Here is a 23,225-nt window from a genome sequence, read left to right on the forward strand (position 1 = left end):
CACTTTCATGTATTGGAGAAGGAAATGGCAACCCACTCCAGTGTTCTTGCCTGGAGAATCCCAGGGACAGTGGAGCCTGGTGGGCTGTGGTCTATGGGGTCTCACAGAGTCGGACACGACTGAAGTGACTTAGCCGCAGTGCAATGCTTGGGCTTCCCAGCTGGCGCTAGTGGTAAAGAACCCCTTGCAATGGAGGAGACATAACGAGACACTGGTTTGATCCCTGGGTCAGGAAGATCCCTGGGAGCGGGGCATGGCAATCCACCCCAGTATTTTTGCCTGGAGAACCCCATGGACAGAGGAGCCTCGCAGGCTACAGTCCATAGGGTCACAAAGAGTTGGACGTGACTGAGATGACTTAGCAGGCCCAGAGCAATGTTTCTCTCATTTTAATGTGCATGTGAATCACCTGAGGATCATGTTAAGTGCAGATTCTGAGAATTTTAAGATGGAGCCTAAGATTTTGCCTTTTCAGCCAGCTTCCAGGGGAGGCCAGTGCTGCTGGTTCATAGGCCATACATTGAGTAGTGAGGCTCCGAGAGTCTGGCTGGTGCAACAAAATAGGAAAAAGAAAGGAGGGGCATGAAACTTGTAAAGGAAATCACTTGCAAAAATGATTTCCTACTTAAAAAATTTATGAACCACTAAAACTGCTAAGAATTTAATGCTTTATGCATTTACAAGGTGCCCAGCTGTCTGGTGAGGTAGTTTTGTGAGTAAAGTGATGCTGCTTTGTAAATCATAAAACATTCTAGAAGTTTAAGCTAAAAAAGCAAGGACTTACTAGTTTCTCAGAGCACAGCTAATTGGGCCTGCATTGCCTGGCCCCATGGGGTGGGGTGGTCTTTTTTTTCCGTCCAGAATTTTTAACCAAGTTCATCCAGTAGGTTCTAGGAATGTATATTTTCACTTGTTTCCTCTGTCCTTGTCATTTCCTTAAGTAGATTGTCCACACTTTAAAGACAGGGGACTTCTTTGACTTCTTTTGGCAGCATGGTGAATAGAAGGAATGACAAATAGATTTTATCTAGCAGTCAACTCTGATTGATTGGCAGGGCTTCCTGGAATCTGAAGGCTGAAACTCTTTCCAGGCCTAAAGGCATGAGTGCTGTTATCGATTATTGATGTCTGCCTTTGACAGAGGACAGGGTAAGTGGTGGGCTGGTCCTTAAAGCCAGATTGACTGAAGTTTGAATCTCTACCAAGAATCAGAGACCTTGCCAGAAATTCCTCTCATGGAGCCCTGGGTCTTCTTTCTAGGCTCCCCAACTCCACCTCTCTTTCCTTATGGCCCCATGGAGCCTAGTCCTTTCTCTCTACCTTAGTGACACTTCCTCCATCTTCTGCGATTTCTTTCTCTATAGATTTGGACAGAGAGGAGGGCAGTCTCCCCACCTCCACTCTTCCTTAGAAACCCCATTCTCTTGTGGACCCAGCTCCTAATCTTTCTGTGGAAATAGAGGAACAATGACGGGAAGCAGTTAAGAGGTTTGTGGACCCTTGTCATAGAGCTAGTCTCTAGTTCCTAAATAGGTCAGAGGGATTTCTGAACCTCTGTCTCCTGATCTGTGAAACTGAGGAGAATGATTTTGATGTCTCAAGGCTGTTGGGAGATTGAGTGGTGTATAATGAATGTATGTGGGAATACCCACCCCAGTGGGTGGTGCACAGCTGGCATTTAGTCAATGCTGGCTCCTTCTAGCTGACACTTCGCATGCAATACATATTTCTTTTTTTTAACAGTGTTGACATAGCACGAGGGTTATGTCTGGACTTAACATGGAGTCTCCGATAACCTTCATACATGCTATTGGATGGGGAGAAAGAAGGTCTTTTTTAACGAAAACTTCCAAGACTCTTTCTCTGTGCCAGCTGTAATTCAAAGTGTATTATAGATATCAATTCACTTAATTTTCATAATAACATTGTGAATTAAGTACTGTTTCCCAGATAAAGAAGTAACCACTGAGATACTAAGTATGTTGCCCAAGATCCTCCAGCTGGTGAGTATCAGAGCTGGGGTTCCCACCTAGTGAGGATGGCTGTGCAGTCTGTGTTTCAGCCACCACTCCAAGCTGCTTCGTCTAGCCCTGTGAGGGGGGACACCCTAGTATCCACAGCCATTAACTTCCCATTTGAGTTCATAGGTGTTAGAGATTTGCTTTGTTTCCTGGAGGATTCCTTGTCTTCTAGAATTTCTGGAAGCAGTACTTCTTGATTCTGGTGTCATCCTGCTGATTTCAGGAGAAATGACCCAGGAAATAGTCCAGATGGGAGAGAGGTGAGTGAGATGAAGCCTGGGGGAGGACCCCCTAATGCTGTAAAATCAGACCAGAGAGAATCTCGAAGGTGAGATGTGGTCTGATTGTCGTGGCATCCATGAGTGGAGCTGAGGGTGGTCAGGAGAGTGCTGCTGGAGTAGATACTCTCCCCAAATCTGGTCAATATTTGCCTCCTTAACACAACTCTCGTGTGTGGAGTGGTGCTTTGGGGCAGTGAGTGAAGCAGGGCTTTACAGGCCTCTGTTCTAGTACACTGCATTCACAATGCTCGTTCACTTGTCTGTGTCCTGTCTGAGCCATGTGGGAGGAGCTGGGGCTGTGTCATCTTGTCCCCTCTTGCATGTCAAGCACTGGAATAGGGCAGGACATGTAGCTGCTATATGAACCATGAATGAATGAATGATTGCAGGAAGGGCCCTTCATACTGCTGACTGTTGGAGGAGGCTTTCCTCCTTCATGGTGGCAAGTTGAGTGCTCACCTTGACTTTCTCTTGCTGCTGCTGTAAGGACCATGATGGAGTCAGGATCTGGGGAGGTCAATGGTAGAAGGAGGAGTAGATGCTGCACAATGGGATCAAGAAGTTGTGGGGCCGTAGTATATAGAGAACATAACTCTGCATTGTGACTTGAATTATTTGCTGGAAGGTGGCTACTTCCTTTCTGTACTTTCCTCAAAGGAGTGTCTTTGCTTTTTGTGACATGTTCTCTCATTATTCCATCTACCATGACTGCCTGCATGGGTTTGATGTAATGTCAGTCAGTCAGTCAGTTCAGTCACTCAGTCATGTCCGACTCTTTGCGACCCCATGAATCACAGCACACCAGGCCTCCCTGTCCATCGCCAGCTCCCGGAGTTCACTGAGACTCACGTCCATCGAGTCAGTGATGCCATCCAGCCATCTCATCCTCTGTCGTCCCTTTCTCCTTCTGCCCCCAACCCCTCCCAGCATCAGAGTCTTTTCCATGTAATGGAAAAAGCGTCAGAGTCTTTCTGATGTAATGTAAATACTCCCTATACTCCAGTATTATGGGTAAGACCCATTATTTCCTAGGTAATGACTATCAGGTTTCTAGTTTTTCTGGGTTTAGAGGAAAAATGCAAAAAGTGGCCATTCCTTGGATTCATGTTCTTCAGTATTTTTGGAGAATAGTGTCCCTGGGTCCTCCCTGACCACTGATTAAATGTGATTCTGACTCTCAACATCTTATTTCCCAACTTAAGTGTAAGTCTGCAGAGAGCTGGTTCCATGCCTTGTTCTGACACAACCCAGGATTTTTACAGAGGAAATGATGCGTAAATACTTGCTGAGTTAATGGGCAATATTTGTATACTTCCTCTGCTCTGGAGCAGCTAAGAAAATGACCTTCCCCAGAGGCTGACAGGGTTTGCTTTCTGAATCACTGGGTAAATGAAAAACTCTGAGGAGCTTCGGGATCTCAGGCCTACACCCTTGGCATGCTTGATGAAATCCCACCTTGAGATACAGGTGAAACCCCATCTGCCAGCCCTGTAGAAATAACACCCTTTGTAATGCTGTGTCCAGAGGACTGGCCTGTGGCCAGCTTTTAGGTTCTGCTCTGAAAGTTGAGTGTCACTACTTCTCTTTAGAATTGTGGCCCTAGGGGCGGTCCTAAGATGGCGGAGGAATAGGACAGAGAGACCACTTTCTCCCCCACAAATTCACTGAAAGAACATTTGAACACCAAGCAAATTCCACAAAACAACTTCTGAATGCTGTCAGAGGACATCAGGCACCCAGAAAGGCAGCCCATTGTCTTCGACAGGAGGTAGGATAAAATACAAAAGATGAAAAGAGGGCCAAAAGTGGTAGGGACGGAGATCTGTCCTGGGAAGGGAGTCTTAAACAAGAGAGACGTTTCCAAACACCAGGAAACACTCTCCTGGCGGTTCTGTGGTGAGCCTTGGAATCTCAAGGGGGCAAAATAACCAGGAGGAAAAATAAATAAATAATTAACCCCCACAGATTACGTGCCTAACAGCAACTCCCAGTGGAGCAGCAGCCCGGACGCTCGCATTCCCCACTACGGGGAGTGGGGACAGGGAGGTGCAGGCTGCTTTGCTTAGGGTAAGGACTGGGCCTGATTGCCCCGAGGGCAATCTGAGGGAACTAGCTTGAGATAGCAATCCAGACTGTGGGATAGCTATCCCGCGAAAAGCCCTAACCTAAGACACTGCCAGGCCCACTCACAGAACAAAGGACTGAGCAGAGCTAGCCAGCTGTGGACGGGCACATCATGCAGGCAAGGGCAGCCAGAGCTGGAAATGGACAATCGAGGCCCCAGAGAGGCATCCTATACCAAACTGCAAGCAGGCTTCGTTGCTAACCAAGACTTCCTGGGATTCTGTATGGTCGACATCTGCCAGGAGGGCCACAGCCAGAGATCAGCTCCCCAGAAGAGACACACGGCACACCTGAGAAGGCGCACCCGTTGTACACCCAGAAAACCAAGCAGCTGGGACGGGGGAGGCGATAAGTCGCAGCCTTCAACTGGGGGCGACAGCACTCGCCGAGCACCTGGTCACCTGAGCTCCCTGGACCTGGGAAGGACACAAAACGTAGGCCCAGCCAAGTCTGCGCCTTTGTGGAGTACCCGAGAACCTGAACCTGAGCAGCTTAGACCTGGGGAGTGCATGCAACCGGGGGCCAGCATCAGACAGTTCCCGGCAGAGCAACCTAGAGCCTGAGCAGTGTAGACAGGGAAAGCACACACACTGTGAGCGGGGGCAAACCCAGTGTGGCCGAGACACTGCGAGCACACGCCAGTGTTATTTGTTTGCAGTGTCCCCTCTCCCCACAGCACGACTGAACAAGTGAGCCTAAAAAAGTGTCCACCACCGCCCCTGAGCCTAAAAAAGTGTCCACCACCGCCCCCTTGTGTCAGGGCGGAAATTAGACACTGAAGAGACCAGCAAATAGAATTGTGGCCCTCTCCTCTTTCATTTTTAAAAATTATTTACAATAGTAGAACTTGGCTGTAATATAAAAGATGGTCAGTAGACACCACCCTCTGAGTCATTTTATTACTCATGACGAGCCCATCAAAGCGCTTGGCATTCCAGGGCAGGACAGATTCAGGGAGCTAGCACCAAGGGGTTAAACTAGATGAAGCAGAATTAGCACTTACATCAAATGTTTTCTGAAAATAAACGTCTAAATATGTTCTCCTTGACCTGGCTCGGAACTGTTATTTGAGGAGAGCTTCTCCAGGTGTGACTCAGAGAATTGCCTCAGAATTACCTGCCTTTTTGTTATAATTATGGTTCCCTGAGCTCAGAAGCAGAAGCATAGAATCTGAGTCTGTTGGGAAGACACTCTGAATCCATACTGTTTTACAACCTCCCTAGTTGATTCTTATGTGCATTAAAGTTTGAGAGTCATTTAGTGCAGGCTCTCTTCCTTCTTCTAGGGGAGGGAAGTAGGCACTCTGGATTGGAGTTAAGTAGTGAGGAGGTGGAGAACAGGCAGTTTTTGAGAACTCTGAGAGTGTTATATTAAAAAGCTCAGCAGCCTACTTTTTCTGTTTGTAAATTATATTTTATAATGCAAAGAATATTTAAAGAGAAGTTGTGCTTGAGATGGGGCTAGGGGAAGTGAAAGGAGAGGAGCTCTTGATACATAGGAAGGAAAAAAAAATCTTTTTGCTTATTTAATTTTCTATTTTGTTCGACAGTGTGGTCTCCATGGCCACCAAACAGCATCTATATAATAAGTCATTGGGGCGCTTGAAGGCGATGGTGTTTAGTTCTCTTGTGGTGTTTGTTAACCATTCAGTGCTTGTTGAAGCTTCTGGTGATGGAGAATTTGCTATTCAGGAGCTTCATGAATCAGGAGTCACCTCTTGCTCCCTCCAATCCAATTTTCTATGCAAGAAGCATCTTCTTCTCTGCCTAATTGGAGGCTCTCCTGCTCCTGAGTGACACTGGAGTGACCTGACGTGGAGGCAAAATATAAGTGCACAAAGCATGTAGATAAGTGTGTAAGGACTTGGGCATAGAGGAGGTGAGGGCTGAGGGCAGCTCGTAGATTCCTACTGACTGTGCAAACAGAATCCACACATCTTGAGAGAGTGTCTCAGCCTAAGGAGACACTCAAGTGTGGAACCTTGACCCTGGGCTTCACTTTGTCACTTCCTTGCTGCCGCATCTCCTGCCTCTCTCCCTGCCCAGCTTCCAAGCCTCCCCGCTCTCCCGTTTTCCTGAGTGACAGGAGGGTCAGAGAACCACTAATTTACTTGCAGTTAAGGAAGTGGATCTCTCCGGGGGCATGAGAAACATTGTGGGTTCACCAGGAATGAGGCAATCATCAGCTGCAGGCTTTTTACTACTCCACCAGGAAGAACAGAGAGAGTGGGAACAGTGACACCCTGGGGGTCTCTCCATTGCCACCAGCATATAGCTAGAGGGAAAGCTGGGGTGAGGCCAGTTCACAGAACTGGCTCCAGAGGCCTCCCTGGGCACTGTGCCCACAGGGTTGCTGCCGGCTATCTCTACTTTTGGAAAGATTTTTAGAACATTAAGTGTCTGGTGGGGTATTTGGAGTGCTGCCATGGACATTCCTACCCCAAGGAATGATGCCGGCTGTGGCCCTTGCGCTGGGGAGTGTGCCCAGGTGTGGTGAGATGCCTGCTGAGGAGCTGGGGCTGGCTGTAAGGTTCAGCACCTGATGGGAGAGACTGGCAGGCATTACTGGGGTTCCGGTCTGGTGCCTAAAGGGAGCGGGGGCAGAGGGAAGGGTGGCGTGGTCCTCCAAGACAACTTGCCAGAACTGAGGGAGGTCCACCAGGAACTGGAGCCAGCCTCCAGCAGGGCTGGGGTCTCTGGTCAGAGCCAGAGGGGTGTTGGCTGCAGGGGTCTGAGGCAGGGCTGCGAGAAGTAACCACTGATTCCAAGTCTGATTCTGTCTGTGTGTATGACTTAGGATAGGATTGCCCTTCTGCCGTCTCAGTTCCTTATCTGAAAGATGAAGGGATTGAGCTTGGAGAGCCCTCAGTCCTCTAGATTTTAAGAGGTACCGTTTGGTCAGATGGCTTTTCTTTGGGGGGTCATTTGGGATAATGATAATGCTGGTAATATCACCAATTGGGGTAAGGATTGTTACAAGAGTATTAGCTGCCCCATAGTGAAGCTGGCTGCCTTGTAAGGTGATGAGCTTCTTATTTTTAGGGGTAATCAAGCAGCAGTCAAAGGATTCTTTCTGGTGATTCCAAGGTAATGTCATAAGAACCATCTGATTATTAAAAAATTGATTCCTGGACCCTACTTCCAGAAACTCTAATTTGACAGGCTTGGGATGGGACCTGGGAGTTTACCTGAGAAGTCTGAAGCCATGTACTTCTGTAGAGAGAGCAAGTAAGTCTGGGAAATACTGCACATTAGACCCTTTGTTCTCAAGTGGGTCTTGTGACGTTCACAAAGCAGAGGAGCCAAATAAAGGTTCTGGGGAATCTGATGGAGAAGGAAGCAGTTTGATTTTGATTAACTTAGTGTTTCCAGTGGAGAAGGCAATGTCAACCCACTCCAGTACTCTTGCCTGGAAAATCCCATGGACGGAGGAGCCTGGTAGGCTGCAGTCCATGGGGTCGCTAAGAGTCGGGCATGACTGAGCGACTTCACTTTCACTTTTCACTTTCATGCATTGGAGAAGGAAATGGCAACCCACTCCAGTGTTCTTGCCTGGAGAATCCCAGGGACGGGGGAACCTGGTGGGCTGCCATCTGTGGGGTTGCACAGAGTCGGACACGACTGAAGTGACTTAGCAGCAGCAGTGTTTCCAGAGTGGAGTGTGGGACTTTACTGGATATGGGAGGAGAGGAATACTCCTCTGATGAAGCCGCAGAAGCACTTCCATGGATGCAGTTTCCTAGTAATTACGTTCAAAATAGTAAAAAATGGGTGAAATTATTTTTAATAATTTATTTTACTTAACCTAATCTATCCAAAATATTATTTTAACGTGTAATCAGCATAAAGTTATTGAGATATTTTTTGTCTTTTTTTCCTACTAAGCCTTCAAACTCTGGTACAGATTTTGGACTGGCCACAGTCCAGACGTAGCTGGCGGGGGCCCTTTTGGACAGTGCACATCTCTGAGATCTGTGTCACGCCACGGATGGTCCAAAGGCCAGCAGCATCAGCGGCACCTGGGAGCCTGATAGAAATGCAGAATCTCACACCTGAGCTATGAATCGGAATCTGCGTTGAGTTATTGGAAAGAGGATATCCCCTATTCCTATTTATTAATCCCCTATTTCTGGGGATTCTGTACACCTTAAAGTTTGAGAAGCTGTGTTAGGTGACTTGCCTTCTAATTCGAAGATTTCCTGTTTCTCAAATTCTGTGAGCATACAGTTAGCTAATAAGCACTGCTAATGTGAGAAGTGGGGACCCCGTGTGCAAACGTGGATGCAGTTTGGCTCAGGCCCCTGACCTCTTGGGGCCCTTGGCTGGGGGTCCTGGGATCCCTGGGTGGAGGGCAGACACATCATATCATAATGAACAGGTTGTAGCTTGAATCATGGCGCTGTCGGAGTGCTTTCCAGGGAGACCTGGTGTCAGGCAAGGCTTTCTTGAAAAAGCAATGTTTAGAATGAGAATTGAAGGGGCTGCGGGCTAATCAGTAAAACAGCATAGTTGTGAGCCTGGAGGCTTCTGGAAGGAGGTGAGGCTGGAGAGGTGGCAGGGGTCAAGTCCTGCCAGTCCATGGAGGCATAGCTTTTCGCCCCAGCACACCTCTCTCCTGCACAGCATCGTGTGTGTTAATCTGTCCACATCCTCCTGATCGGGCCGTGGGCTCCTTGCAGGCAGGGGCTGCACCCGGACACCTCTGATTCCTCCTCAGCAGCAGTGGTGGCTGGTGCCGAGTGGCTTTGGGAGCTGAAAGTTACATTTTGGGAAATTTTGTGAGCTGGTTAATGCACATGGATGGTTTGAAATTGGCCACGATGACAATATTTACACTATGAAAATTGGTGAATGCTATATAAATCAGGGTTCTTATTTTTCCTCTCAGTGAGCCTGTGTTTAAACATTTCCCAGCACACCCCTGCCAGCTGACTCAGGGTTGGGCATAGGCATACAGAGCAGGAGGCAGCAGCGGGGGAGAAGCTGGAACTCAGAATTGGGAGACGGACACCAGCTGTGTGTCGCCAGTCAAGTAACTTAGCCTCTCTGAGCTCAGTTTCCTTATTGGTCAGATGGAAATTCTGAGATAGATTTGAGAGGCTGGCTACCAGAAATGTGTCCCACGAAGCATCCTTGGTTCAGGGCAGACAAACCAAACCAGGCTGGTTTCTCCTATCTCTCAACAACTGTAAATACCTACTCTCTTTTTCTTTTGCATTGTTTTTGATTGTTCTTTAAACTTTTTTTTTTTTTTTTTACTTTGTAATATGATATTCTCTGTGGTGGTTAATTTCACAAGCCATCTCCCACCCTTTCGAAAGAAGGTGGGATGTATACCTTCCTGTACAGGGTAAACTCCAGGAATAATTGTTCTGTTGGCTTATGTCATCCCTCCCCCTCCCCACCCTGGCTCTCAGTGCTCTCAGTTGGAGATCATTCTTCCCTTTTGACTAGACAGACTGGCCCAGCTTCTCCATCACAGCAGGACAAGGGCTGTCCTTCTCCTTGGAGGCTCTCTGAAACTGATGACTGGATCTTGGAGGCTGCACTGTTACCCCCTGGCCTCTGAGCGGGTGGCAGTGAGCAGCAGCGCCTTCTTTCTCTGCAAGCTGTGCTGATATCAGCGTATCCTCGGGAAAAGAGGAAGACAGTCTTGTGCCTTGAAGGGTATCTGCTGTGTGTTGATTATTTGAGGATAATATTTCTGGCCATGGGGCAAACGATGTGGGAAATGGCTTTTGCAGGTGATTAAATGCTGGGGTGATGTGGCAGCTTCCATCTGTGGCTGTGAGTCCCAGTTACCTGACCACAGAGAGAAATCTGGCCAAGAGTCCATCAGCAAGCCTGGATTCTGAGGGTGGTAGGCAGTGAGCAGTCACACTCAGGATATTTAAAACTTCCCTATGACTTAGACGGTAAAGTATCTGCCTGCAATGTGGGAGATCCAGTTTTGATCCCTGGGTCCCCGCTCCAGTATTCTTGCCTGGAGAATTCCATGGACAGAAGAGCCTTGCAGGCTACAGTCTGTGAGGTCACAAAGAGTCAGACACCACTGAGCCATGAACACATTCATTCCCAGGGCATAAAGGGAGCCACGAGGGACCATTCAGAATTCTGGTTCTGTCATTGCTTCACCTTGACATGCTATGACATTGAGCCAGTCATTTTCCATCTCTGCCTCTGTGTACCTTTCTTTAAAAGAAGGGTGGGCTTGAACTAGGTGATCTTCTAGCTGAGGTCCCCCTCAGCTCTGAGGTTCTGTGATTTTATGAACTTCATCAACAAGCAGAGGCATTCCTATTTAGGCTTGTTTTATGTTCTAATTCCCAAGGACGTATTTCTAATGGACTGTACTCCAGGGACTCTAATTATTTCTTGTTAGCCAAGAATAATTTTAACAAGCAGCATAAGCTGTGAGGAGCCTGGTCTGCGTGTGTGTTCCATTTTAGAGTGTTCTGGGAATTGAGTTTAACTCAACAAGCATTTATTGAACGTCCACTCTTGGGATGAAGTATGGTACACTGGAAGCAACATAGGAATTTGAGTTGGAAACCTGGATTTTAATCTGCGATTTGCTGTTTGTTAGCTCTGGCCTTGGGCATGTACTTAAACTCTCTGTGTCTCAGTTTCTCCACCTATAAAATGAGGAAATAAAGAGTTCCTTCTTCTTTGAGGAATACATGAGAGAATGAGTCTAGAGCCTATAACATATCATGCTTGAGACACAGAAATGCCGATAAACGTGCCTCCTTTCGCTGTTAGGTGCCAGGCTTTGATTAGGTATTAGGAACAAAAAGATACATGCAGGTCAGGGGTTTCTTGCCTGCAAGACACTGTCTGAGCTTCAGGCAGACAGACACCCAGTCTGTGATGGGGCATCCATCAGCACTTGGGATACTAATGCAGTGATCAGGACCTCAGAGTAAACGTGTTCAACTTCTGGAGTCACGAACACTAGCCAATGGCCAGTGTGCTCCTGGTGATAAGAAATAGAGACACAATGCAGCCAGACCAGCTCCGCAAACGCAGGATGATAGGCTTCAGCGCTTCCTTGGGCTTGGGCGTGGCATTAGGCCATCTCTGTCTTGGCAGCACTGAACTTGAAGTCTTTCGGACAGAACAGCGTCGGTGTCCATGTTTCCAGTGCTGGGCTGGCACCAAGGTGGTGTGGTGGGCTTCTTTCTACAGGTGAGAATATACAGCCCCTGAAGCCAGGAGTCGCTGCTTAACTGGGAGACAAGGTATGCTCACCTGAATAGCAAGAACCTAGAGGCAGAGATACACCATGGCTTTTCCGACCCCAGCAAGTGCACGGTCATGTAGCCCTTTCCCTCCTGGCAGTCTTTCCTTCCTGTTCTTTCATAGAGTAATTAGATATTGAACACTTGCTAGTGTTGTATGCTATGGGTCTTTGAGCGACTGAACCTGGTTCTTGCCTCTGGAAGCTTCTAGTCTGAAGGGGAGGCAGACATATAAGCTACTGTGCTCAGCAAAGTGTTGTAGGTACTAAAGATGCTGAGACAGAGTATGGGAGCCAGGGTCGGGGGGTACGAGGTGACAGCATGCCTGGATATGCAGGGCATGGGCTGCACCAAGATGTATGAAGGAGTTCATGGAAGTCCATGGTGGTCGGGGGAGGTTTTCTGGCGGAAGAGAGCTCTGTGCTATTTCTTCAAGTCTTCTTTCAGGCCATAGAGTACCAACACTCCCCAAGGTTGGGGAATTCTCCTGTCTATTTTGAATTCTTTCTGTTCATCCTGCTCGAATGTTGCCGGACAATGCAAGGATAGTTGCTGTTGGCATGAAGCCCTCATCTAAAAGTCAATTGCATTTGCCTTTTGAAAATCACACATTTTTGCTTAATCATTTGGGTATTTTTGTTGTTGGCTGCTTTTTAAAAACTTTTCTTTCTTTTTCAGGTCACACCCTGCTCATGAAATATTAATTTGAAATGGAATTAACTGTGTTCCATCCAGGACACTCTTGCCAAAAACTTATATCAAATGTAGTTTGCAGGGAACGTTGTCTTTTTATCTTTTCTTAAAGGGCAGTCCAGGATCCAAACACATACCCGCCTCTAGAACCAGCCTGTTCTTAGGTCTTTCTACAAGATTGCTGTCTCAGCTCACCCCTCTTTGAGATCCTGGAGCAGGCAAAACTGTAATAATCTTACATCTCAGGCCTCAGAACTTTTCTGTATGGTCTTTGCTGGAGGTATCAACTATAATAAAAATAAAAGTACCTGGGCTTATTCCACAGCAAAGGGAAAAAAAAAAAAAAAAGAGTAAAGCCTTGCAAAGCCCTGCATAGTTCCTCTTTGTTATATGGCAGTAGAGACAGAGAGTCAGAGAGAACGACCTACAAGGTCGGAGAGAAATGGGGGTGGTGGGGAGTGGGGCTGTTTCTGGTTCATTGCACGTGCCCAGGTCACAGTGATGAGCCCTGGGTGGGTCGGTGGGATGAGAATTGTACACTTGTGATGCCCAGGTGCTGCACTTCCCAGTGCCTCGTCCTCACTTGAGCTGACCAGAGACCCCACATCTCTGCAGGCAGTGACTTTGCTGTCATAACCATTCTTTTTGCCATCACCCTTGCCCTCATCACAGTGGTTTCCAACCAGAGGCAATTTTGCCTCCCAGGGGACTTTCAGAAATGTCTGGAGACATTTGTCGTAACCGAGGGGAGAGGGTTGCTGGTATCTAGTGGGTAGGAGGCCAAGAATGCTGTTGGGTATCCAGCAGTGCACAGGACAAAATCCCAGAAGAAAGAATTATCTGGCCCCAAACCTCGGTCATGCTGTTGGTGAGAAACTCTGTGTATCTAATTTTGTGTGTAAGTGTGTGTGTGCGGCAAGGAGTTGTATTTAAAAGAGACGACAGTTTCACTGTGACTGCAGGGAGGACACTGATATTATTTTGGGGGTAAACAGTTATTGTTTAGTTGCTAAGTCATATATGACTCTTTTGCAACCGCATGGACTGTAGCCCACCAGGCTTCTCTGTCCATGGGGTTTTCCAGGCAAGAGTACTGGAGTGGGTTGCCCTTTCCTTCTCCAGGGGATCTTCCCGACCCAGGGATCAAACCCACATCACCTGCACTGGCAGGTGAATTCTTTACCATTCAGTCGCCATGATTAGGCTCCTGTTTCACAAATTTGCCCAAGCATCTAAATTATACATCTAGTTTGTTAAAAGATATATTCTAGGCCCCACTCAATGTAGACTTAGTCAGAATCTCCAGGATTGGAAATTTTATTGCTACTCTGTTTCAAAGGTGATTCTGACCCAGAACCCATTTCGATACATAGTGGGTTAGGTAACAATATTGGTCAAATATTTATTTTTGCCCATTCAGATAAATCTGAATCTTAACCTCAGCTCTGCATTTGTCAGCTGTGTGACCCTGGACATGTCACTTCCTCTCTGAGCTGGTATTATCTCATCCTCTGAAGAGGGACGACCACATCCATCTCAGGGTTTGCAGTGAGCATGAGTGAGATGAGGTGTGTCAAAGCTCATGGGGGACAGTGGGTGTTCGGACCTGTCTGACGCATAGACTGTGTTGGATAATAAGAAGACCTAACAGTCAACAGCTGCTTACCATCCAGACATCATGTTCAATGCTCTTATCATATCTTTTCCATGTAGCTTCATAGAAACCTCTTTTTTTTTTTTTTTAAATAGCTGGGGCACTTTCTAGGTACTCTAAGGATGGTAGGCTGAATACTAGCTTCCCTCCCAAGATGTTCATATCCTTATCTCTGGAACCTTGTAACATTACCCTACATGGTGAAAGGGATTGTTGTTGGTGTAACTGGGTAAGGATCATGAGGTAGGGAAATTATTCTGGATCGTCTCAGGAAGGGTGATATCACAAGAAAGCAAGAGATGAGAGGAAGTAGGAGACGGGACTCTGGAAGCCAGAGGTTGGAGTGATTTGAGGAAGGGGTCATGGACTGAGGAGTGCTGCCATCCTGAAGCTGAAATAGGCAGGGAAGTGGTTTCTCCCCTGGAGCCCCCAGGAACCAGCCCTGCAAGACCCATGTCAGGCTCCTGGCTTTCCGAACCTTAAGAGAATACATCTGTGTTATTTTTAAGACTCGAAATGTGTGGTCATTTGTTAGAGCAACCATAGGACAGTTATATACTTAGCATGGTCTTCTATCCAGAAATTCTTAAAATTTTTTTATTAAAATAAATTTTTGTTGAATTAAAGTTCATTTACCATTTTATACTAGCTTTGAGTGTGCAACATAGCCATTCAATAGTTTTATGGGTTGTACTCCATTCAACAGAGAAGGCAATGGCACCCCACTGCAGTACTCTTGCCTGGAAGATCCCATGGATGGAGGAGCCTGGTAGGCTGCAGTCCATGGGGTGGCTAAGAGTCGGGCACGACTGAGCGACTTCACTTTCACTTTTCACTTTCATGCATTGGAGAAGGAAATGGCAACCCACTCCAGTGTTCTTGCCTGGAGAATCCCAGGGACGGGGGAGCCTGGTGGGCTTCCGTCTATGGGGTCGCACAGAATCAGACATGACGGAAGCGACTTAGCAGCAGCAGCAGCTCCATTCAAAGTTATTACAGATAATGGCTGTATTTCTCTGAGCTCTGTCTATACGCTACGCTACGCTAAGTCACTTCAGTCGTGTACGACTCTGAGCGACCCCATGGACTGCAGCCTACCAGGCTCCTCCATCCATGGGATCTTCCAGGCAAGAGTACTGGAGTGGGGTGCCATTGCCTTCTCCGGAGCTCTGTCTATAATATATCCTTATTGCTTGCTTATTAATATTTTCTACATAGTAGTTTGAATGTCTTATCTTAATCCCATATCCCTGTCCCCATCTGATAACCATCAGTTTGTTCTATCTGTGAGTTTGGTTCTGTTTTGCTATATACATTTGTTTTATTTTTTAGGTTCCAGCTGTAAGTGATAGCATAGAGTATTTGTGTTTCTCTGCCTGGCTTATTTCACTAAACATTACTCTTCAGGTCCATCCACATTGTTTCAAATGTAGAAATTGAGTGGTAAAAGGGAGGTCAGACGTCTGACGTCTAACTGGTTAGAAGAGAAAAATGCACAACTGAAAAAGGAGGGGGATTTGCATCAAGGAGCAAATACTAACATTGGAGAGAAACAGTTGAGAATAAGAGGTGCCTTCCCATCTGGTCCTGGTACTCTGGGGGAACCCCCGGGAAGAAGCGGGAAGGCGGCTGGGCCCTTGACATGCGTGTGCATCTGATGTCTTGTAAAGACGTTGTGGTATCTTGGAAAGAAAACCATCTCTCTTGCCCAATGATCCTTTGACCCTTAGGCACTGAGCCTTCCATCTGATCTCCTGCCTTCTCCTCTTCCCACATGTCACAGTGGCTCCTGCTGCTGGCTTCTGTCTCCCCCGTGACTCTGATTAGATAGGATGGCATGTGAGGTCCCTCTTCATTTCCCGTCTGTGCCATGCAAGCCTCCACTCTCCCCAGCCTCCACCTGCACTACCCCACATCAATTGATGGGCTGTATAAGTGCTGACTAACATGGTTATTAGAAGTATGAATTATTTAAGGAGATGTGCACATCATTAACCTGTTGTTCATTGGAGGAAGTCTTGACAGGCATATTAACCTTAAGCACAGTGCAGTTTTACTTGTGGGAAGGAGGAGGGAGGCAGGGTGGTACGGAGAATTGGCTGTATTGTGCAGCATTGGAAAGAGTTGCCCTGAGAAAAGAGGCAGATTAAAAAAAAAAAGAGCTGAACGTCTTCTGAGAACGGAGTATTTTTGGCTCTGGGACACTATGAATTGGAAATGCAGGAGAATTAGCACGTCACACGTTCAGAGGCATCTGTGAGCGTATGTACCAATATGATCACTGTAATTATAATAATAATAAATGTTCTGTCGTGCTGTGACTTATGGAGGTCACCCTGAAATGAGAGAGAGGGAGAAGAGGAGGGATGGAAGAGAGGGAAGTTATTAATAAATCTTAGGCCCAGCCCCTCATGTTCTCACCTCTTTCCCACACTGAACCCTTCCCTGAATAGTCCCCTCATCCAGACTGGTGACATGAGCCTGCTTGGTTTAGAGACATGAGCCCTCGGTCACTGACCTTCTTTCCAAAGGGGCTATTTCATTAGATGAGGAGTCCTGTTCTGCTTCTGGTCCCTGTTTGGATCTGGAAGGGCTTCTGAGCCCAAAGCAGATTTTCCTTTTGTGGGGTAAGGAGATTTGAAACTGGATTTCTGGGTGTGATGGAGATGAGAACCATCTCTGCTGGAATCTGCTGTGCTCAGGCTCTGAAACCAGTTTCCTTTACGGGGAGGCCAGGCCAGAGCCTGCTGAGATGGCGTCAACCAGGGTTGCCTGTGGCTTTTGTCAGTCATCAGACATTTGCTAAATGTCTGCTGGGTGATCCTCATCTTGCGGGGACACAGAAATGTCAAATAAAGCTTCTGTTCAGGAGCTCACTGCCTTCTTAGAGAGGGAATAATAACACATTATAGAATATAGAATAGCTATAGACTACTGCTGTTACCAATGCTGCTAGGAAATATATTGTTCTCTAACATCATACAGCAGTTTATAATTTTTATGAGATAAATTACATAGCTTTTTCTTATGTGCCTACCACTGTTAGCTGGACTTTCCTGATGGCTCAGTGGTGAAGAATCCTCCTGCCAATGCAGGAGACTTGGGTTCGATCCTTGGGTCAGGAAGAAACCCTGGAGAATGAAATGGCAACCCACTCCAGTATTCTTGCCTGGAAAAATCCTATGGACAGAGGAGACTGGCAGGCTCTAGTCCATGGGATTGCAAGAATCGGGCACGACTTAGCAACTGAACAGCAGTAACAACCACTATTAGTAGCAATGAATGGAGAGCACTCTTATACCAGTGAGATATATTTTGGACATAGAATGAGTATCACTGGGGATTACAGAGCAGAGAGCTCTAGAAGCAGCTGTGGTAATACTAACATCTAACATCAGGATGTTTTATAGTTCATGTGTGTTCAGCTGCTCAGTTGTATCCCGACTCTTTGTGACCCCATGAACTCTAGCCAGCCAGGCTCCTCTGTCCAAGGAATTTTCCAGGCAAGAATACTGGAGTGGGTTGGGTTGCCATTTCCTACTCCAGGGCATCTTCCTGACCCAGGGATTGAACCTGAGTCTCTTGCGTCTCCTGCATTGACAGGCAGATTCTCTGCCACTGCACCACCTGGGGAGCCCATCTTTATATCTCACGTGAACTTCACAATGGTCAAGTGCATCCCGGAGAAGTTAACTGGCTTGCTTATATCACAGCTGGTAAGTAGAAGAGCTGGGGTTTGAACCCCTTGTGATGCTGAGACCAGGACTGTCCCCACCCACCACAGCTGCCTGCCCCGTGGAATCGTGTGTATTCCTGTGCTTCCCCATGCCTTATACTTCAGAGTCCTTCCACATCAGTCACCTCCTTTGATCCTCACAGAAAGGCAGCATGTGAGGAAGAGCTGGGTTTATTCTGGGCCTTTCAGAGGCACCAGCTTGTTGGAGGACATAGCTTTGAGTGACTTGTCAGCTTATGTGTGAGGAGGGTATCGTGACTCCTGGAGAAAATGCAAAAGTCACACACACACACACACACACACTCGTACACACACCAAAATGAAAAGATGAAAAACATATGGAGCAAACAAGGTAATAATAGAAAGTGCAAACCTGAGGAACTTCTGGCTGTCACTGTGCCTCCCTCGTTGCCAAATATCAGACGTTCTTTCCTGCATTCCCAAAAGGCTGAAGCTGAAGCTCCAGTACTTTGGCCTCCTGATGCGACGAGCCGACTCATTAGACGATATCTTGATGCTGGGAAAGATTGAGGGCAGGAGAAGAAGGGGGAGACAGAGGAGGAGATGGTTGGATGGTACCATCGACTCAATGGACATGAGTTTGAACAAACTCCAGGAGATAGTGAAGGATAGGGAAGCCTGGCATGCTGCAATCCATGGGGTCACAAAAAGTCAGACGTGATTGAGCAACTGAACAACAATAAGATATCCTTTCCTAGATTCCAGAAAAGCAATAGAAAATGCTGACAGGTTCACTGGGTGCCCCTGTTTCCTCCTGCTAATCATCAGGCCCAGGTTGGCCATCTACAGCTATGCCATGCTTTGGCATCAATCAGGGCGGGTCTTCCTGCCTCTTTCCTGGTCCACTGGGTCTATCTCACTTCTCCGCCATCACTTGTCTCCTTCAGGTAGAAGAACTGAGTTGGAATAAGGATACAGTTACTGAGTTTTGCAGACACAGTGCCAGCTTTGTTTCTCTGTGTATTGTGAGGTGCAGGTGTGTGTTTGTGCCTGTGGACTCACACACACACACTCACAGGGATGCCTCCACACTCAGTAATCTGGAGCAGGGTCTGCCATCGTGTGCATGGATCATTCGTATTAGCAGTTCCGAGGCAGCTTTATTATTTTAAACCTCTTTTATGATATTTCCTGTGATTGACAGTCGCTGTCATATTTCTGCCTGATACACACTGAGCCTGGAGTTGTTGACTTGGTTTTGGGATGTGTCACCTGGCTGTCTAGCATCGCTCACCCACGCTGAGCCCCACACTGTTCACTCCAGCTGGCCTGCTTCCATCAAGAGGAGGCAGGAGCTTGGGAGCCAGATGGGATGGGCAGTGATTGTGGTCACTCTTTTCTCTGGGGCTGTGTCTCTTCTCTAAGAACAGGCTTCCCCACGCACCCTGCTGCTAATGACAGGGAGGACAGGGCAGTGCTAGTGAGACTTTAAGAAGAGATTGCAAAGATGTCTAATTCATCTTTCACATGAAAGATTCACAGTGCCCTTACAAGTGGTCATCAGCTATTCTTGGATACTTGCAGAAAGGAGGTGATCACTGCATTCCAAGGCAGCTTGTTCTCTATTAGCACCCACCTCAGCATGCAGGGAGACGGGAGGCGTGTGTGAACCTGGGTTCCGCTCCTGACTCTCTTACCCGGAAGTTGGGACACTCGGGCAAGTGTCATTGTCTATCTGGGTCTCAGTTTCCTCTGGTTGTGAAGTGGGAGGGGGAGGGACTGTGTTTCAGATGGTGCACCGAGCAGCTTGGGGTTTCTGGAAGGTTCTTCAGGGGCTGCAAAGAAGGTTGAAATGGGGGTTAAGTGTTGGCAGGGACACAGTCATGCTAAAAGAGAATTGTTATGATTTTGCATTTTGTGTTTTTGGCTTTGAATAAATGACTTTTATAAATAAACACATTAAAAAAAATAGAAATAGAGGATTCAAGGTTCTTTCTAGCTCTAATTTTTTATGGTCATGGAAATCTGTAAAAATTACCATGAGGTCTGTTTAGTAAAATAATACTATTGTAAATCTATTTTACAAAAACAGTTCAAACCCCTCTTACAAGATAACCTTCCTACTGTCTCCCATCTTTTTAAAGTCCACAAGAGCACGTTGTGATTATTGCATCAGAGAGAGCCCTGGCCAGAACAGTGAACTGAAAGAGGTTTGTTCTGATGTCCTCTTTCCTTCCTTTCTTTCCTATGTTACTTTCTTTTCTACTCTGAGTCCCTCTGTGGTTTCCCATTCTCCACAGACCATTGGACCCAGCCAGCTCTTACCATTGGGAAATTCTCTGATAATCTTACCCTGCTTATGAAGCATTAGCTGAGGATGTTTTAATAGCTTCCAAAATATTTGGCACTTTTGAAGCCTGAAAATCCAAACCTGTTCTCAAAAAAAAAAAATGAATGTCTAATGATGGAGTCTGGGGTTCTAAGATAAATTGCATCCTGGAAGTCATGGTTTGTGCACAGCCTGCTCTCTCCATCTTCAGCTTCCCCACCTCTTCCTCTGGGTGTGTTTGCCTTAGAGGTATATTTCCAATTTTGCCTTACAGAAGTGTTTCCAAAAGTAAATCCCCCAGAATACTAATCCTGAAGGCTCTGAGATAAAAGGATTCTGCAGCCAAATGCCGTTGGGAGAATGCTGGGTATTATGTTTCTCTCTTATAGATTCACGGTGCACCCTGATCTATTTCAGACTCTGAAAAATCCATCATGGAGGAGTCCCGGTTTATCTTTGTTTAATCCAGTGTTTCCCAGACTGTTTGACCACAGTATCCTGTTTTCCTCTAAGTAACAGCTGTTAACATCCCTCAGATCTGATGTTCCCCAGGACCCAGTGGGAGCACCGGTTCTCACTGTGGGTGATGTTGCTCGCTGGGGGACTTTTGATAAAGTCTGGAGACGTTTGGGGCTGTTACAGCTAGTGGGGGAAATGCTTCTGGCATCTACTGAGTAAATACCAGGGATGTTGCTGTTATACATCCTAAATGCACAGGCCAGTCACTGCAATAAAGAGATATCTGGACTCAAATGTCCATAGGGCCGAGGTGGAGAAACTCTGTTCTAGAGATTGGCAAGGATCAGGTCTGTTTAAATGCAGGGCAAGATGCTGTAAAATCTGATATTCAGCCAGGCATTTTATGATGAGGGATGTTTACTGGACAATGCAGAAGGAGATGCACCCAGGTAATATTTCCCTAACACCACCGAACAAATCCAGAGCTGAGCACTCCTCCATGCCCAGAGGAAGCACTCAGCTCCCCCAGTTCCCCCGTGTGGGCAGAGATGAAAGACGCCTTCTCACTGCTGAGCTTCTGGGATCTGAGCTGACAGGGCGCATCACCTGTTCTTGTCCTCCCTTCCAGAATCGAGCGATTTAGCACCATTATAGGATGAGCCTGTTTTCCCAGCTTGCAGATTGTGGTTTATTTATTTCTTTAATCTTGCTCCAAGCTTCTTTTCTTTTTCTTGAACCGACAGGGCTTGGCTGCACTTTTTGGAGATGTTGACTTGGTGGAAGAAAATGTGCTTGCTGTCAAGCACAAGAGCATTCCTGGGACTGAGCTTCTTTAAGTCCTGGTGATTTATGTGTTTCCATAAAGCAGAGCAATGATGCTTGTTAGTCAGCAGAACTCACACCTGCAGCCTCCCCTGCTCCATTCCCCCCCCACCCCCCTCCACATCAGGCGGGGCAGAAGACTGCTCCGCGCTTTCTGATTCTGTAAGTCAGTGAACAGCAAGCACTTTGGGGATATGGATCCCTTTGAGAATCTAATGGAAACAAAGGAACTTCTTGCAGAAAAATGCATACAGATGCATATATACAATTTTGCATGTGATTTGAGGTGGTGCATGGTGGTCTGTGTTTACAAACTCAGGATTGGACATGCTTCATTTTGGGGACACTCCTTAGAGATGGTGGCTACTTTTGTGGGTCTGCACTGAGCCTCATCCCTGAGGTGTACAAGGACAGGAGCACTTCAATTCCTCAGCTCAGAGAGCTGCTATTCTTAAGGAATCATAATTTAACCGAGTAAGTTAGTAACGCCTATTGTTTTAGCTCATTCATTCATTCAACACATATTTATTTTGTTTCCAAGGAACTAAATGCCACCTACTGGGAATTCAAAGATGAAAAAAATGCTCTTCTTTCTCTCAGCAATAGGGTACATAAGAAAGGTCACTGGTCTAAGGTCCAGCTGCTGGGATGGAAGAATTGTGCAGGGTTGGCAGGGTCTGCTTGATGCCTGGTATTTTGTTCTGGACTCACGCTTGACCTGAGAAGCACTTTAAGAAACCGCCCCCAATCTTCCAGGGCCCCAGGGCAGCACTGTCCATTTTCCCTTTTCAGTGTCCTCTGCTGAGTTGAATCCACTTGAGTGACTTCCCGTAGTTGTTATAGGCAAAGAACAGAGGACACAGGATCTCACTTTGAAGTTTTAGAAATTGGCTCACTGGTTATAGTCCACAGCCCCACAGCTCCTACCAATATATTTGGTAGGGGTTGAGGCTGTCTTTTCTGATCACATGTCCTTATTGATGGAGCTCACTGATGTATGAGTCTTTGTAGAGGGAGAACTTTGCAGAAAGATGAACATCTTTGCAGTGAATCATGTTAATGCCAGTTACCTCTGTTTCCTGTATCGTTTGGGCTCCATAATGAATCTAATAAAATGCTTAGCTTCTTTCTTTCTGGCTAGGGCATGTACTCTAGGCATCCTGGGAGGAAGAGGAGTTGATCTGTTTGTTTGAGCTGGTGAGTACTTTGAACTCAGCTACGATGCAGCCTAGCCATCTGACGCTCTCACAGGACAGGCAGGTGGGGTTTCTTTTTCCAGAAACAATGTGTCTGCACAAGGTTGTGATATTCTCACCTGAAGAGGAGCAGTGAAGGCCACAGCAGTTGAATTCAAAAGAAGAAATCACTTTTCCATAATTGGTACCTTTTCATTCTCTTTTTCAAAATGCCCAGGACCACTGCTGCAGCTCTGAATTCCCAGTGAACCACAGGGTAGGGGAAAAGACCACACGGAAATTACAGTTGTAAGCAGGTAATGAGAAGCAGCTACAAGCAGGCAGCTCTGCCTGTGAGAGTAGGGGTTACAATTACAGATTCATATGGCTCCATTTTCTGCTTTCAGAGTAGCTGTTGAGATCTCAAACTGAGAAGCCCATTGCTGCAGCCTGGGCAACTTCCTTGCAGCTCTTGTGTCAAGAGAGATTTATTATTCTTACAGGTTCTCCTCATAGCAACTCCCTCCAGATGGGTCTTTGGAGGGAAGATTTCATTTTGCTAAGAACCACAGCTCTGCAGAGACTTTGTTCTGTCTCTCGGGTGAGGCTCCTGAATCTGGGTGAAGAAGGTAGAGAAGTTGAATTGGGCAGTAGCTGCATTGAAAGAAATGAAAATGGAGCCAAAAGACCATTTATTGCTGTACTGTGGGAACAAAAGACTGGAACAATA

At 46.8% G+C, this 23,225-nt stretch overlaps 1 protein-coding gene across 1 annotated transcript in view; it reads left to right on the top strand.

Moving 5' to 3' along the window:
- The window catches only part of SORCS3 (sortilin related VPS10 domain containing receptor 3), a 633,389-nt gene that overhangs the window by 112,396 nt on the left and 497,768 nt on the right, over positions 1–23,225 (top strand). The window lies entirely within an intron of this gene.

Source organism: Bos grunniens, chromosome 26 (genome assembly GCF_055505025.1).
Source record: "Bos grunniens cultivar Pamir isolate PY7600 chromosome 26, Bosgru_T2T1.0, whole genome shotgun sequence".
In the NCBI taxonomy this organism is placed as follows: domain Eukaryota; kingdom Metazoa; phylum Chordata; class Mammalia; order Artiodactyla; family Bovidae; genus Bos; species Bos grunniens.